Source organism: Oryctolagus cuniculus, chromosome 11 (genome assembly GCF_051225735.1).
Source record: "Oryctolagus cuniculus isolate XC-2025 breed Fujian yellow rabbit chromosome 11, ASM5122573v1, whole genome shotgun sequence".
NCBI classification, from domain to species: domain Eukaryota; kingdom Metazoa; phylum Chordata; class Mammalia; order Lagomorpha; family Leporidae; genus Oryctolagus; species Oryctolagus cuniculus.
Window position 1 is genome coordinate 120,822,133 of NC_142877.1, and position 16,894 is coordinate 120,839,026.

Consider the following 16,894-nt stretch of genomic DNA (forward strand, 5'->3'; position numbering starts at 1 on the left):
CTAGAACCCAGTGTGCCAGCGCCACAAGGCAGAGGATTAGCCAAGTGAGCCGCGGCGCCGGCCCCATGTTTGGATTCTGAAAGCAGATCAGAACACATGGGTAGCAGATCACTTGTTCGTAAAATATCATTCCTCTTTTACCTTCCTCTAGGCACTTTTTCTAAAATTAAATTCTATTTTTTAATTAAATTCTTAACAATTCTGAGATGGTTGTAAGATCACATGCAGGCTGGCGCCGCGGCTCACTAGGCTAATCCTCCGCCTAGTGACGTCAGCACACCAGGTTCTAGTCCCAGTCAGGGCGCCAGATTCTGTCCCGGTTGCCCCTCTTCCAGGCCAGCTCTCTGCTGTGGCCAGGGAGTGCAGTGGAGGATGGCCCAAGTGCTTGGGCCCTGCACCCGCATGGCAGACCAGGAGAAGCACCTGGCTCCTCCCTTCGGATCAGTGCGGTGCACCGGCCACAGTGCGCCAGCCGCGGCAGCCATTGGAGGGTGAACCAACGGCAAAGGAAGACCTTTCTCTCTGTCTCTCTGTCTACTCTGCCTGTAAAAAAAAAAAAAAAAATCACATGCAGCTTTACTACATACTACAAGGGGCAGGCGCCTGGCCCAGGGGCTTTGATGGCCACGGTCCTGGAACAGGCATCTGGTGTAGTTCTTAAGATGTTGCTTGGGTACCTACATCTCATGTGGGTGTTCCTGAGTGTAAGTCTCAACTCCATTCCTGATTCTAACTTCCCATTAATGCACACCATGGGATGCATCTGGTGATGGTTCAAGTACTTGGGTCCCTGCCACCTTTTGTGGGCTGCCTGGATTGTTTCTGGCTCTTGGCTTCAGCCTGGTCTGACACCAGCCATTGTGGGCATCTGAGGAGTGGACCAGCAGGCGGGAGCTCTGTGTCTCTCTGCCTCTCGAATGAATGAATGAATGCAGAGATATCTGCAATACTCTATTGTTGCTGTGGATTCGTTCTGAGAGAAGCAAGATGGGGGCAAGAGGCACAGAGTCACAACACAGATACTGGGAGTCAGGTGAAAGTGGGCTAGAGGTGAGCAGCTTGCAGACTCGTTTAGTTCAGTTGATGCAGCAGCTTATATAGCCAAGGCAGCCAATCCAGTCAAGGAGCGGTTTATGTCGTAACCAATCACTGCCTATTGCCAGGCAGGCTCCTTTGCCAGGTGGGTTCTGAAGCCATTTCTGAGTAACTGATGCTTGCTTGCCAGTGCCACCTTGGCACGGCCTTCTCATTCCACCACATTTCCCCCTTTTCATTTATTTTTGAGCAACGGGAGGTATGATCCTTGGCCATACCATTGTCGACCCCATTTCCATGTGGTTCCATACGTGGCTGTGCCTGTCTTAGGTTGTCCCCCAGGGGAACTTACCCATCATTGACTAACCAGTCCTCAAAATGGGAAACCACAGGAGTGCTTGCTCAGATTTGGGTAGGAATGAGGAACAAATGTAATCAGGAATGCTGTGACCACACGCAGGCTGTGGGCCGTTTGAGTGGCTTACCAGAGCTAAGTGGGGTATAAAGCAGTAGTGGATGTGGCTATGGGCAGTCTCTCAGGGCAGGATGATAGGGCAGCAGCTTGACAATCGGTAGCAGCTGTGTCCACTAACAAGGTGGACTCTCAGTCTTGTTCAGCTGGTTCTGGTTGACTGTCAGTTGCAGGCTTGATGTTTCTAGCTGGTACCCAAATGGGCTGTCCCGCAGTCTCTGGAAAGACACAGGTATATCCTCAGCTTTTGGTTAGCAGAAGCCTTTCTACGGGCCTTGGTATCTTGGGCCTGAATTCTGCATTTGCTCCAACATTAAAGGCAAACATGCAGGTGGGATGGGGGTCTAATGGCTGCCCTGAGAGCCTGGGGTGCCCGGGGACTGCCATAGATGTGGGGATCCTCCCTAGGTGCGGATGGGATGACCTCGCATGGTTATCACCTCGAGGTTGTCTAAGTTCATCCCATGGGTATTTGGGGGGTGGCTGACTATGCACTGCTGCGTTGTCTGCTGTCATGTCATTTTCACTGTCAGAGCTCTCTCTCCTCAAGTCATCAACTGTTACCTGTGAGGCAGCGTCCTGGAGTGACAGGCTCTTATCATTCACAGATTCATTATGTTTGGTAATCTGTGTGGGCTTCTGAGAGGAGGATATCTTTCCCATGTTTGAGCACTTAAGAGCAGCACACCACACCAACTCTAGCCAAAGGAAAGACACCCACAGCACTGCTTCCATAACAAAACAAATTCCTAGCACCTCAGCAGCTGATGGCATTATGCAGGGGGTTCCCTACATTAGATGAACAGACAGTGGTGTATCAGATCTTAAGTATGTCCTGTACTTAGTGGGGGACTTCCTTGATTCATTAGGTCAAGGCTGTATGCCCACACGGTGTCTCCGGAGCGTCACCTCTCTTGAGTGAGGGAAGATGACTTGGTTCCAAATTCTGGGATGATCAGTCCCTTATGTGAATTCCTGGGTGAACCAAAAGGAAAAGGAGGAGCTGAGAAGCGGTGTTACACTTCTGGGCGGTGTGTGCCTAACCTGGGATCACTTCGACTGAGGACAAGGACAAGGAAAGGGGCGTAGGAGGGGGTTCTGTGCTCCCCCTCACAGAACCGAACAGCACACGAAACACTGAGGGGCCTACTTGCTGAAATCAAGGGGGGACCTTGCCAATCGGACATGCCATCTGTCACGTTGGTTCTAGATGTTGCTGTGGATTCGTTCTGAAGCCATTCCTGAGTAACTGATGCTTGCTTGCCAGTGCCACCTTGGCACAGCCTTCTCATTCCACCACACTGTATCCAGTCTCCATTGTGGCAACATCTCACAAAGAGAGTGGAGTGTCACAGCCGGGGTATTCACATAGATCCGGTCAAGATACAGAACAGCCCCTCACCCATGATGCCTTAGGGTGATATCTAATAGCCTCAGTGACTTCCTTTCCACCCTACACCTTCCTTAACTTTGGCAACCATTAATCTTTTCTCTGTTTCTATTATTTTTCTCATTTCGAGATGTTTCCTGTTGAATCATGCAGTCTGATTTTGGGGGTTGGATTTGTTTCCTTCAGAGTAATTCCTATGTGATCCACCCGAGTTGTTGGGTGCATTTGTGGTGGTTCCTTTTTGTTGCTGGGTCATAGTCCATGGTGTGAATGGACCAGAATGTGTTCAACAGTCGCTCACTGGAGGATGTTGAGGTTGTTTCCAGTTTGGGATTATTATGAGTTAAGTTGCTGTGAACGTTTGTGTGCTAGTTTTCTTTGTAAATGTTGCTTTGTTTAAAATAGCTCTATTGAGCTGTAATCCATATACCACTTAAACTGTACAGTTCGGGGGCAGGCATTGGGCACAACAGTTAGATGCCACTTTAGATGCCCACATCCCACGCTACTTGGAGTACCTGGGTTTGAGACCCAGCTCTGTTTCCCATTCTAGCTTCCTGATAATGTGTACCCTGGGAGGCAGCAGGTGATGGCCCAAGTACTGGACTCACTGCCATTCATGTAGCAGACCTGGATTGAATGGCTCCTCCTGGCTTTGGACCAGCCCAGCCTCAGCCATGGCAGGCCTTTGGAGAATGAACCAGCGGATGGAAGCTCTCTCTGTGTCTTAGCAGGAGAACACTCAGTGCTTTCTCACTGAGTGTAATGTTAGCTGTAGGTTTTTGTAGAAGTTCTTTGTCAAGTTGAGGATGATCTTCTCTATTCCAAACTCACTGAGAGCTTTTATTGTGGCTGAGGAACAGGGAGCTATTAGATATTTGTCAAGTACTTTTTCTATACCGATTAATATGATCACATGATTTCTCTCCTTTAGTCTGTTGATGTGGCAGCTTCCACTGATTAACTTTCTAATTTAGTCTGCCTTGCAGACCTGGAGTCAGTCTTACTGTACACTTACCGTGGTGTATAATCCCTCTTGTACATTGTTGGATTTGAGCTGATAATGTTTTGTTGAAGATTTTTTAAAAAGATTTATTTATTTATTTATTTGAAAGGTAGAGTTAGAGAGAGGCAGAGAGAAGGAGAGAGAGAGGTCTTCCATCCACTGGTTCACTCCCAATGTCAGAGCTGTACCCATCTGAAGCCAGGAACCAGGAGTGCAGGGGCCCAAGGACTTGGGCCATCTTCTACTGCTTTCCCAGGCCACAGCAGAGAGCTAGATTGGAAGTGGAGCAACTGGGACTCGAACTGATGCCCATACAGGATGCTGGCACTGCAGGCAGCATCTTTACCCACTGTGCCACAGCACTGGCCCCCCTGTTGAAGATTTTTATACCTAAGCTCACAGGCAATGTCAGTCTGCTTTCTATCTTTTTGTACTGGTATTGTCTGGTTTTGGTATCAGAGCAATACCAACTTCATGAAAATAAATTGGGAAGTACTTCTTCCTCTTTATTTTTTTGAGAGGAGATCATAGAAATTGTCATGGTGCTGATTCTTTAAATATTTGAAACTGGCTGATCCTAGAAATTTCTTTTTTAGAAGATTTTAAGTCATCATCTCAATTTTTTAAATCATCATTCTAGTAATGTTAAGATTATTTATTTCGTCTTGGTTAAGTCTGGGTAGTTTTTCATTTTTGAGGAATTGTTCTGCTTCTTGTTTGTTGAGCTAATGAGCCTAACATTATTTGTAGTGGTTCCTTATTAAACTTTTACTGCTTGCAGAAACTGTATTGAGATAATTTCATTCAGGATATAGGAACAAAATCAGACATTTGATGATTTGTATCTTGTCTCTTTATTTTTACCAGTCTTGGAGATTTATCAATTTTATTATTTTTTATAGAAAACCCAGCTGTTTGTTTTATTGATTGGGTTATTATTTTCCTGATTTCAGTGTCATGCATCACTGCTCCTGTCTTTATTATTTCCTCCCTTCTCCTGGCTTTAGGTTTCCTTTGCTCTTCTTTTCCCAGTTTCCTGAGATACGAACTTGGATCAGTGTTTTGAGACCTTGCATCTTCTCTGTTGTAAGCATTAAATACACTAGTTTGAGTCCTGGCTGCTCCTCTTTTGATCCAGATCTCTGCTATGGCCTGGGAAAGCAGTAGAAAATGGCCCAAGTCTTTTGGCCCTTGCACTCACATGGGAGACTCAGAAGAAGTTCCTGTGTCCTGGCTTCAGATTGGCTTAGCTCTGGCCATTCCGGCCATCTGGGGAGTAAACCAGCAGATGGAAGACCTCTCTCTCTCTGCCTCTCTGTAACTGTGCCTTTCAAATGAATAAATAAGTATTTAAAAAATATTTATGGGGCTAGCACTGTGGCAGAGCAGGTTAAGCTGCTGTCTGTAGCACCGGCATCCCACATGGGTACCAGTTTGAGTCCTAGTCTGATCCAGCTCCCTGCTGATGTGCCTGGGCAAAGCAGTAGAGGATAGCTCAAGGGCTTGGGCCCTGCACTCACGTAGGACACTCAGAAGAAGTTCCTGCCTCCTGGCTTCAGAAGATTCTCATTCATTCTCTATCTCTCTCTCTCTCTCTCTCCCCTCCCTCCCTTCCAAATAAATAAATCTTTTTTAAAATTTCATTTATTTATTTATTTTGAAAGGCAGAGCAATAGAGAGAGAGGGAAAGACAGAGATTTGCGATCTGCTGGTTCATTCCCCAAATGGCTACAATAGGTAGGGCTGGGCCAGGCGGAAACTAGGAACCTGGAACACTATCTGGATCTCTCTTGTGGATGCAAGGGTCCAAGAACTTGGGCCATCATCTGCTGCTTTCCTTGGGTGCATTAGCAGGGAGCTGGATCAGAAGTAAAACAGCACTTCCGTATGTTATGCCAGCAATCGCAGGTGGCAGCTTAACCTACTGAACGACAGCCCCAGTCCCTTGTGTTGTTTTCTAAAGTTTCTTTCTTTGTTATTTGAAAGGGAGAGAGGGAGAGAGAGAGACTGATCCACTGGTTCACTCCCAAAATGCTTGCAACAGCCAGGGCTGGGCCAGTCAAAGCCAGGAGCTCCCATCAGGGTCTCCCATGTGTATGGCAGGAACCCAAGTCCTTGAGCCATCACCTACCACCTTCCGTGGTGCACATTAAAAGGAAATGAATTCAGAAGCGGAGCTGGGACTTGATCCCAGAAACGTGCTGTACCACCACACCTGCCGCTGGGGCATCTTTTATAAGAGCACTGATCCTACTCATAGGGGCTGCACCTTCATCATCTCGCCATCTCCCAGAGAGCCACCTCCTGATACCAGCACCTTAGTGGGGAAGGACTTCAGCACAGGAATTTAGAGGGGACACAGATATTGAGACAGTAGTGGAGAGGCTCTTCTCCTTGACCAGATCCCACGGGTTTGTAGGGGTCTTCAGATCTGCTCTTACCTCACTGTCTCTCTGGTGACTGCTAGCAGATGATGGTAAAGTCCCCAGCTCTCATTGTGGGTATGGTCCTTTCTCCTTTCTGTCCCTGTTTGCTTTCTATAGCTTGTGATTTTATTGTTTGGTACATGTAGGATCATCGGTCTCCTGGTAGATGAATTCTTTTATAATTAGGTGATCCTTTTAGCATTTTATTTTTAAAAAGATTTTATTTATTTATTTGACAGGTAGAGTTACAGATAGTGAGTGAGCGAGCGAGAGAGAGACAGACAGAAAGGTCTTCCTTCCGTTGGGTCACTCTCCAAATGGCTGCAATGGCCAGAGCCGTGCTGATCCGAAGCCAGGAGCCAGGAGCTTCCTCCTGGTCTCCCATGCAGGTAACAGGGACCCAGGGACCTGGGCCATCCTCCACTGCTATCCCAGGCCACAGCAGAGAGCTGGATGGGAAGAGGAGCAGCCGGGACTAGAACCAGAACCCATATGGGACTCTGGCGCAGCAGGCAGAGGATTAACCTACTACGCCACCATGCTGGCCTCCCTTTTAGCATTTTAAAAACAGCCTGTTTGGAAGCCTAGGCGTCCTTCCTTTGCTGTTTTGTTACCCACTCGTCAGTCCTCCCATTGTCTCTGTTCAGGACTTCATTTTATGTGAAAGCTTGGTGGCCTGTCCTCCTAGATTCAAAATGAACTCGAAACAACCTTACATATTCTTGATAAACCCGAGTTTGGGCCCAGCTCACAGTGCGGAGCTGCAGCCGGGATTTGAGGATCTGAGGGAGACAAGTGAGTGTCTCCCTCTTGGCTGGATCAGATGGGCACTTGGCTGGTTAAGATGTTGCATCTCCCATGAAAGTGTAGGATTTGATGTCCAGCTCCACCCTCAATTCCAGCTTCCTGCTAACGCAGACCCTGGGGGACAGCAGTGATGGCTCAAGTAGTTGGATGCCTACCTGGGAGACCTAGATTGAGTTCCTAGCTCTGAGTGTGGCCAGTCTATTTCTGGCTGTTGCAGACATTGGGGGAGTGAACCAGCAGATGGGGACATGCTCTCTTTCTGCCTCTCAATAAATAAATAAATACTGTAAGAAAAAAAAAGACTGCTGCTTTTACATAAGGAGCTGTATCAGGACCTCAGATGTCAACCCAAGGAAAAAGCTCATAGAAAAATGGGATTAAAAGGTAATTTCATTTTGATGCCAAAAAATCATTAATATTTTTTCACAATACACATTTCTATGAACTTTTTCTAGACCTCTTGTGTTAGAGTCATAGGTTTATACCCAAGGAAGTATATTGGGATCTCTGAGGATACAGTGGATTTTGGAAGTATAGTCTAGGGCAGGAGTTAGGCCTAGCGATTAAGATGCCAAATAAGATGCTTGCATCCCATTATCGGAGTGCATGGGTTTGATTCCCAACCCTGCCTCATGATGCCAGCTCCCTACCAACACAACGGTGATGGCTCAGGTGGTTGGGTTCTTGCCACCCACATGGGAGACCTAGGATTGAGTTTCCTGGCACCTGGTGTTGGCCTGGCCCAGCCCCAACATTGCAGGTATTTGGCAAGTAAGCCAGTAGATGTCTATTCTCGTATGTCTCGGAAACTTAAAAAAAAAAAAAAAAAAAAAAAACAGTGCTAGAAGTTTAGTGTAACTGTTACTTGTTTTGAAGTTGTAGACGGTATTAAAGGAGACTAGAGCTGTTTGTGTCCATCAGAAGGGAGTGGACTGACATGGATGGAGGAGCCCTGGCCCTGGCCTTGTGGCCTCCTTAGGCTGTGCTGAGAAAACAGCCAGCCCCTCTGCCCTCAGTGGAGTAGCAGGGACCCATTTGCCTTCCTGCCTGAGACGATGAAGCTCCAGATAACCATGTGTGACCCTGGGCTTGAGGCAGCGAGAGGCACTGAGGGTGGCGAGAAGGAGTGCAGAAGGCGAGGGCATGGCTGAGAGACTTCAGGCCACGGTGCAGGGTGGGGCAAATGGGGCCGTTTGGCAGACCCTCCGGTGAGGAGACAGAGCTGGAGTAGTAGACGAACACAAATACCCAGATGCAGCGTGAGAGGAGAAAGCCAGCCAGCAAGAGCCTGAAGGGACCCGCCACATACTGACAGGTACACGTGTGTGAGCAAAACCACTTGAGGCCAGGAAGAGAACCCGCGAGAGGTTTCAAGGAAATCTATCCTGGGACAGGACAACGTCTGTGCCACCCCCGGCTGGGGCCAGCGCCTGTTGCTGGCTGCTGTTCCCGACACACTCACACTTGGAAGGGAACTAAGTCAGAAGGCTCTTGACTTAGTAGTGGGGAAGAATGATGCCAGACAGTGCCTGGCCAGTGTCCAGCCTGTCTGTTCTCAAAAGCAAGATACAAAGAATCCGGGTGTCCCCCAGGTTTTTAACTCCAGCCCAGAACAAAGCTCAAAAACATTTATGGGGATACAGAACTATCTAGCAGCAGACAAGGCAAAAATCACTATATCTGCATCTAACCAGAGATTACTGGGCAGGCAGAGGAGCAGCAAAGGAGGACTCAGGAGGAGGAGAAAAGTCAGTGAGCCAAAGCTACCCAGGCCTGTGTGGAGACTGCACTTAGCAGACATGTCCACTGAGAGAGTTGTCATGATTGTATTTCAGGTGTTCTAAAAGTTAAGTGGACACCTGGAAGATATAACAGAAGAAAGAGGCAGACATGACAATGGTAACCTCTGAGACTAAAAATATGCTGGATAGGATGAGCAGCAGAGCCGAAGTTGCAGAAGAAATAATGAGTGCACTTGAGGCTTGGTAACAGAAACTATTTAAAATGAAACACACAGGGGCTGGTGCTGTGGCAGAATGGGTAAAGCTGCCACCTGCAGCCCTGCCATTCCATATGGGTGCCAGTTGAGTCTCGGCTGCCCCACTTCCAATCCAGCTCCTGCTAATGGCTCTAGGAAAGCCATTGAAGATGGCTCAAGTGCTTGGGCCCCTGCACCCATGTGGGAGACCCAGATGAAGCTCCTGGCTTCAGCCTGGCCCAGTCCTGACTGTTGTACCCATATGGGGAGTGAACCAGTGGATGGAAGATCTCTTTCTCTCTCTCTCTCTCTCTCTCTCTCTCTCTCTCTCTCTCTCACTGCCTGTGCCTCTGCCTCTCCTCTGTAACTCTGACTTTTTTAAAAAAAGATTTATTTATTTGAAAGGCAGAGTTACAGAGAGGCAGAGGAAGACACAGAGAGAGAAAGAGAGAGAGGTCTTCCATCTGCTGATTTATTCCCCAGATGGCCACAATGGATGGAGTTGTGCCAATCCGAAAGCAGGAGCCAGGAGCTTCCTCCAGGTCTCCCATGTGGATGCAGGGGCCCAAGGACCCAGGCCATCCTCCATTGCTTTCCTAGGCCATAGCTGAGAGCTGGATCGGAAGTAGAGCAGCCAGGACTCAAACCAGCACCCATATGGGATGCCGGCATTGCAGGCAGCAGCTTCACCCACTATGCCACAGCATTGGCCCCAGTAACTGTAACTTTCAAGTAAGTAAGTAAATCAATCAATCAATCAATCTTTTAAAAATGCAATACACAAAGAAAAAGGAATTTTTAAAAATGTAAATTGTGGCCGGCGCCGCGGTTCAACAGGCTAATCCTCCACCTAGCGGCACCGGCACACCGGGTTCTAGTCCCGGTCGGGGCGCCCGATTCTGTCCTGGTTGCCCCTCTTCCAGGCCAGCTCTCTGCTGTGGCCAGGGAGTGCAGTGGAGGATGGCCCAAGTGCTTGGGCCCTGCACCCGCATGGGAGACCAGGAGAAGCACCTGGCTCCTGCCTTTGGATCAGCGCGGTGCTCCGGCCGCAGAGCGCCAGCCATGGCGGCCATTGGAGGGTGAACCAATGGCAAAGGAAGACCTTTCTCTCTGTCTCTCTCTCTCACTATCCACTCTGCCTGTCAAAAAAAAAAAATGTAAACTGTATCATTGAACCATGGAATAACTTTAAGCAGCCTAAGCTATGTATAAGTGGAGACCCTAAAGCACAAGAGGAGAGACAGAGAAAAATATCTGAAGAAATAGTGGGATCAATTCATTGGGAGTGTTTAACAATCCTGAAAGTATATGTATTGAATAACAGAACTTTAAATACAGCAAGCAGAACCTGGTAAACGCACAGGAAGAAATAAGTGCATGGGTATAGTCAGAGTCGTAGCACAAATACAGATATGGAGCAAAGATGGAGAACAAAGAACAGTATCACCCACCTGATCTGAATGGCAGTTAGATAAAGAACACTCTTTTTTTTTTTTTTTTTTTTGGACAGGCAGAGTTAGAGAAAGAGACAGAGAGAAAGGTCTTCCTTCCGTTGGTTCACCCCAAAATGGCCACTGTGGCCGGTGCTGCGCCAATCTGAAGCCAAGAGCCAGGTACTTATCCTGGTCTCCCATGTGGGTGCAGGGCCCAAGCACTCGGGCCATCCTCCACTGCACTCCCGGGCCACAGCAGAGAGCTGGACTGGAAGAGGAGCAACCAGGACAGAATCTGGCACCCCAACCGGGACTAGAACCAGGGTGCCGGCACCGCAGGCAGAGGATTAGCCAAGTGAGCCACGGCGCTGGCCAAGAACAGTCTTCTTAAGTGCATGCAGAAACCTGCCAATATAGACCATTATATGAGCCGTAAAATAAGTCTCAGTAATTTTTTAAAAAATCAGGTCATATAAAGCTTCTTCTCTGACCCTGATGAAATTAAACTAGTATAATAAACATTCTAGAAAATCACCAACTATTTGAAAACTGACATACTTCCAAATAACTCATGAGTAAAGAAGTCAAAAAGGAATTTAGAAAATATTTTTGACTAGATGAAGATAAAAACTGCGTATCTATGGGGCCAGCACTGTGACGTATTGGGTAAATCTGCCACCTACAGCAAAAGCATCCCATATGGGCAGCGGGTCAAGCTGCCACTTGGGGTGCCTGCATCCCATGTCCGTGCCTGGAATCAAATCCTGGCTCCACTTCCAATCCAGCTTCCTGCTATGCACCCCCTGGAGGCAGAAGATGAGACTCAAGTACTTGGGTCCCTCTCTGCTAACCTGGGAGACCTGCCTTGAGTTCCAGGCTCCTGGTTTGGCCTGGTCCAGCCCTAGTTAGGGAGGAAGTCAGTAGATAAAAGATATTTCTTTCTTTCTGCTGTCTGTCTCCCTCCCTCCCTCTCTTTCAAATAGAATGAAAATAAATAACAATTTAAAACAAAGAAATGGGGCATCTTTGTGGTTAAGACGCTACCTTTGATGCTGGTATCCATATGAGTGCTGTTTATGTCCCGGCTGCTCCCTTCTAATGCTCCTGGGAAAGCAGCAGAGGATTGCCCAAGTACTTGGGTCCCTGCCACCCTTATGGAAGACCTGGATGGAGTTCCAGGCTCCTGGCTTCAGTCTGTGCCAGCCCTGGTCATTGTGGCCATTTGGGGAGTGAACCACCAAATGGAAATGCTCACTCTGTCTCTGTGTGTCACTCTGCTTTTCAAATAAATAAATAAATAAATCTTTAAAAATCTCTTTGAAAAAGAATCCATTTTATTTTTAAATTTTATTTATTTGAGAGATGGAGCCCCACGGAGAGAGAGTTCCCACCTGCTGATTCATTCCCCAGATGTCCACAACAGCCAGAGCTGGGAACAGGACTGGAGCCAGAAACTGTGAACTCAATCCAGGCTCCTTAGGGTGGAAACAGAGACCCAACTACTTGAGCCACCCCCTGCTACCTGCATTAGTGGGAAGCTGGAATTGGGAGCAAGACTCAGGAATCAAACCAGGGCACCAATATGGGATGCAGGTGTCTTAACCAGTATATTAACTACTACACCAAATGTCCACTCCAACCCAGTTTTTTATGTGGGAAAATATTTGAACAGATGTGTCACCAAAGAAGATACACACATAACAAATAAGCATATGAAAATTCTCCCTAGTCATGCAAGCAATGTAATGAAATCTGCCAACCCCCTGCCAGTGTCCACAGCTTCCCCAGCACTGGTAGGATACCATACCTGCCCATTAGAATGGCCAAAGGAAAGTGGGTTCCCAGTTCCCAGGTGACCCTTTTCTCTGTGATGCTGCCTTCCTCACATCTTGAAGAGGTGGAAATGTGTTCAGAACTTGTCTGCGTTGGCAAAATACAGCCCCATTTGGCTTAATCTGAAAACTGAAGGAAGCTTAAGAAATGGACCCATCTCTTTATCTACTTCCTGAAGCCATAAAACCCCAACTGGCCTCCAGCTATGATTGTGCACCAGGAGTGACTGTCCTGCCTTCCTCATCACTCTTGGTCTTGAGTGGATTTGGCTTCCCATTGAGCTGGCTCCTGGAGGTCAAGGATAAAGGGGAAGGACTCTTCTCCTTCCTGGAGGCCACCGCATACTTCGCTTCGAGAAGCTAGACCCGACGACTGACTTGTGTTTGCAGGCAGGGAGCCGTCAGTCACCTTGAGTCACTCATCCACACTGTGTCAACTTGTCTCAGTGACCTGAAGTCTTCACATGACTCGGGTATTTTTTCCTGGTTACTTGGAAGGTCTAGCATAAATCTTGTTTTCCTTGCCCCTGCCCTTTCTGGTCCTGTTTGTTCGACGGTTTTGTGTAATGCTCGGATGAGGCCTGGGTTTGCCTTTGTGATGTTTTAGTTTGGGCAAGACCAGCCAGGCAGGGAGGGGAGCAGGATGAAGAGGGGGTGAAGGGGTGGGAATTGGTGTGGCGGTGAAGCTGCATGTGGTGTGTCTGCATCAGGTCCAGCTTCTTGTTGACGCACCCCCTGAAAGCAGACAATGATGGCTCAAGTGGCTGGGCCCCTGTCACCCACATGGGAGACCAGGATGGAGTTCCTGGCTTCTGGCTTCAGCCTAAGCCCAGCCCTGGCTGTTGCTGGCATTTGGGGCGTGAACCACTGGATTGAAAATTCTCTGTCTCTCTCTCTCTCTCTCTGTCTGCCTTTCAAATCAACAACATTTTTTTTAAAAGATGAAGGCATGAGCTGGGGACCGTGGGGAGCAAGGATTCTTGGGAAGGAAGGAGCAACACATTGTGCCCATTGACCCACAAACATTCACCACAACCCTGCCATGTAGCAGATCAGCCCCAATGCACAGTTATGAACACTGAGGTCCAAAGAAGCGTGGTGATGTTTTCCAGGCCACGGCATCACCTTCCCCATGAGTGGGGAGGAGGGACTTGCATGCTCTGGGATGTGGAGGCAGTTGCTGGGAGCGTGGACGCTGTAGAGGCTGCACCATCTGCCCCTCAGGTTCCCTGAACACTTGTTGGAGACTGAACTCTTCGTCTCCCCACCTCCTTGAACCTGGCTCTGCTCTGTTCTGGAGTTCATGGCATCAGCTCTTGCCCCAGTACCTCAGCCTCCACATGTGCTCATCTGGGACTGCCCCATGCCCCTGAGGCAGGCAACTCTGCATCCCGTCTCAGCTCTGCAGGCATCCTTGCAGCTTCCTGGGCTGTTTCTTGGAGTCCTTCCCCCCGCCCCGTCACTATGACAGTCTAACGTGAGTCTTATCAGCCTGCGCTCTCTCTTAGCTGCCCTCAGGGCTCCTTACTACTTGGGGGTGAAGTCCACCTTCCAGCCTGGTGAATCACGCTGTGCCCGGCTGGCACTGCCAGCCTCTCCCCTCTGCAGGTCCATCTCTGCTCACTGCCCCCTGGGGTGGAGCAATAACTGTCACCACTCCTCCAAGGCTCCTCCCCTCAAGAGGTAGAGTCTCTCACCCCACCCCTGGGTCTGTGCTGCCCTTGGCCCGTGGAATTGGCGGATGACCTTCAGGGTCCACTTTCCCCTCCTGGAAAACTGCTGCTGTCTGGTCAGTGAAGATGATAGACCGTGTGGTGCAAAAAGCCCAATGGGCAGCTGGCATTGGCTGCCAGGCTGTGCCTGGGCCATGTCAGACCAGCCAACCATGGCTGAACTGCCACATGACCACAGCTACGTGAATTACTCCAGGCCAGACCAACAGGAGGCCCATGCTGCCAAGTGCTGCTGATTTGCTGACCCACAGAAGTGTGAGCTGACCGAGAGGTTGAAGCACTAAGCTTTTAATTTCAATGAAGGCTTAGTAATGCAACGAATGTGACCCATGCACCTCTGGGAGTGGACTTTCCAGCTTTCCCAGCCACTGTGATGTCTGCGGCCACCCAGGCAGGTGCACTGTTCTCTCTGCCCTCATCTGTGCTGGGGTTCCCTGCGGAATTTCTTGTCCCCTTTTAGGATTCACATTCAGTCCCTTCTTCTATGGAGACCCCAACCCTGCCAGGGTCTCTGCACTCACCACACTGCTGTACAGCTGTTTGCTCATCTGTATCTCTTGCCTGCCAGCCGGGCAAGCTGCTCACCTCTCTGAAGCCCTGGTATTGCCAGCCCGACTTCACCCTGGTAGTGGGGAGATCAAAGAAAAAATAGCATAATGGTTACTGAGGGCCTGGCCCAAGGAGAACACTCAGAGAATATTACCCTTCTTGCCCCGCCTTCTTGCCCTATTCACACAGACACACACACACACTGGCATGCAAACATGTGTGAACACACATGTACACACAACATGCAGGCTGCATACACACATGTACACATAAGAATTCCACCTCATTGCTCTGAACCAAGGGTCTTTTCAAGGCTGACATTATCTGTGGTCTCCAGCAGTAAGCACAGATGTTAGCACAGGTGAATACTCACGTGTTTCGTGAGTTCATAAAGCACAGTCTCCTATCTCAAAGGTGACCATCAGTTTCACACGGAAAAAGGCTCAGCTGTATCAAGTTGCCTGCCATGTATCTGATAGATCCCTGCCAGAAGCCAGGGGGCCTTCCATGTTCTGGAACATCATGATCCATGTGTATCACATGAGGTTCCATAACTGGAAAGGCTGTTGACCCCTGGCTGCTGCTCTGCAGTCTGGCTAATGAATGTGTCAATGTGATCTCTGAACCAGGATCACAGAGTAGAGTGACAAATACAGATTTCATTGCAGTTCACATTTTTAAAAAAAGATTTTATTTATTTATTTGAGAGGTAGAGTTACAGATAGAGAGACAGAGAGAAAGGTCTTTCATCCACTGATTCACTCCCTAAATGGCTGCAATGGCTGGAGCTGGGCCGATCTAAAGCCATCAGCCAGGAGCTGCTTCTGGGTCTCACACAGGTGCAGGGTGCAAGCACTTGGGCCATCTTCTACTGCTTTCCCAGGCCACAGCAGAGAGCTGGATTGGCAGAGGAGCATCCAGGACATGAACTGGCACCCATGCAGGCTGCTGGCACTTCAGGTGGAGGCTTAAACTATTATGTGACAGCACAGGCCCCTGCAATTGACTTTTGATTCTTGGGACAGGCTTTTCAGCTTACTCAGATTGATTGCAGCAGACACAGAGGTGTCTAGACTTGAAGGTGTTCCTTCATTGTTTTGATATCACTATCCATAAAGATAATATTGCATTTAAAAAGTCACTGTAAACTTTAAGAAAATTCAAAGGAGAGATTGGATTTGGAATGTTTTAGAGTGATATGGAAGTAGTAAATACTACAGGGTGATCCACAAATCCAAAGCATTCCCAAACCTGGAACTTTTTCAGTACCAATGTGATGCCAAAAGTGGAAAATTCCACACCGGACTTCATTAGACAGGTTGCAGTCAAAACTCTGGCGTGGGTTTGCCTGACAGTTAAGATGCCAGGAGTTTGAGTCCCAGCTCTGCTCCCAAGTCCAGCTTCCTCCCAGTGCAGACCCTGGGAGGCAGCAGTGGTGGCTCAAGTAGTTGGACTGCTGCCACCCATATGGAGAGCTGTGCTGAGTTCTGAGCTTCCAGATTTGGCCAACCAGGGGCTATTGCAGGCATTTGGGGAGTGAACCAATGACTAAGATTCCCTCTCTCTCTATCTCACATAAACAGATTTTATTTTTAAAGATTTAGTTACTTATTTGAAAGGTACAGTTATATACAGAGAGAAAGTTAGTTTCCATCTGCTGATTCACTCCCTGAATGGCCTTGACAGCCAAGGTTGGATCAGGACAAAGCCAGGAGCCTGACACTCCACCCGAATTTCCCACATGGATGGCAGGGGCCCAAGCACTTGGGCCATCCTCTGCCATTTTCCCAGGTGCATTAGCAAGGAACTGGAGTGGAAGTGTATCCCCAAGACTCGAACCAGTGCTCTTATGAGATGGTGGCACCACAGTTGGGGCTTAATCCACTGCACCACAATTCTGGCTCCAATAAATTTTTACCGAAAAAAAAAAAAAAAACCCCAATCACACTATAAATGTCACATAAAATTCTGGCTATGTTTATAAGGCATATTTGAAACATAGATAATTTTTTAAAGTAATTTATTTACAATTTTTAGATTTGGATCTAGACTTGGGTGCCACCATAATCTCATTTTTAAATCTTTTTTAAAGATTTATTTTTTTGAAAGGCAAAGTTATAGAGAGAGGAGGAGAGGTGGCGGCGGGGTGGGAGGGGAAGATATTTTCCATCTACTGGTTCACTCCCCAAATAGCCCCAACAGCCAGGACTGGGCCAAGCTGAAGTCAGGAGCT

At 48.3% G+C, this 16,894-nt stretch overlaps 1 protein-coding gene and 1 long non-coding RNA gene across 13 annotated transcripts in view; one reads left to right on the forward strand and one right to left on the reverse strand.

Moving 5' to 3' along the window:
• Positions 1-16,894, forward strand: part of PPARA (peroxisome proliferator activated receptor alpha) — a 69,997-nt gene that overhangs the window by 23,458 nt on the left and 29,645 nt on the right. The gene's annotated exons all lie outside the window — the stretch shown is intronic.
• LOC138844458 (uncharacterized) overlaps positions 190-16,894 on the reverse strand; it is a 31,190-nt gene continuing 14,485 nt past the window's right edge. The window contains exons 2-3 of one of the 2 annotated variants that reach the window (XR_016216401.1): positions 14,634-14,734; positions 190-13,114 (exon numbers count right to left, since the gene is read on the reverse strand). This is a non-coding gene — a long non-coding RNA (uncharacterized LOC138844458). The remainder of the gene's footprint in view (positions 13,115-14,633; positions 14,735-16,894) is intronic. The other variant, XR_016216400.1, reaches the window with a different exon arrangement.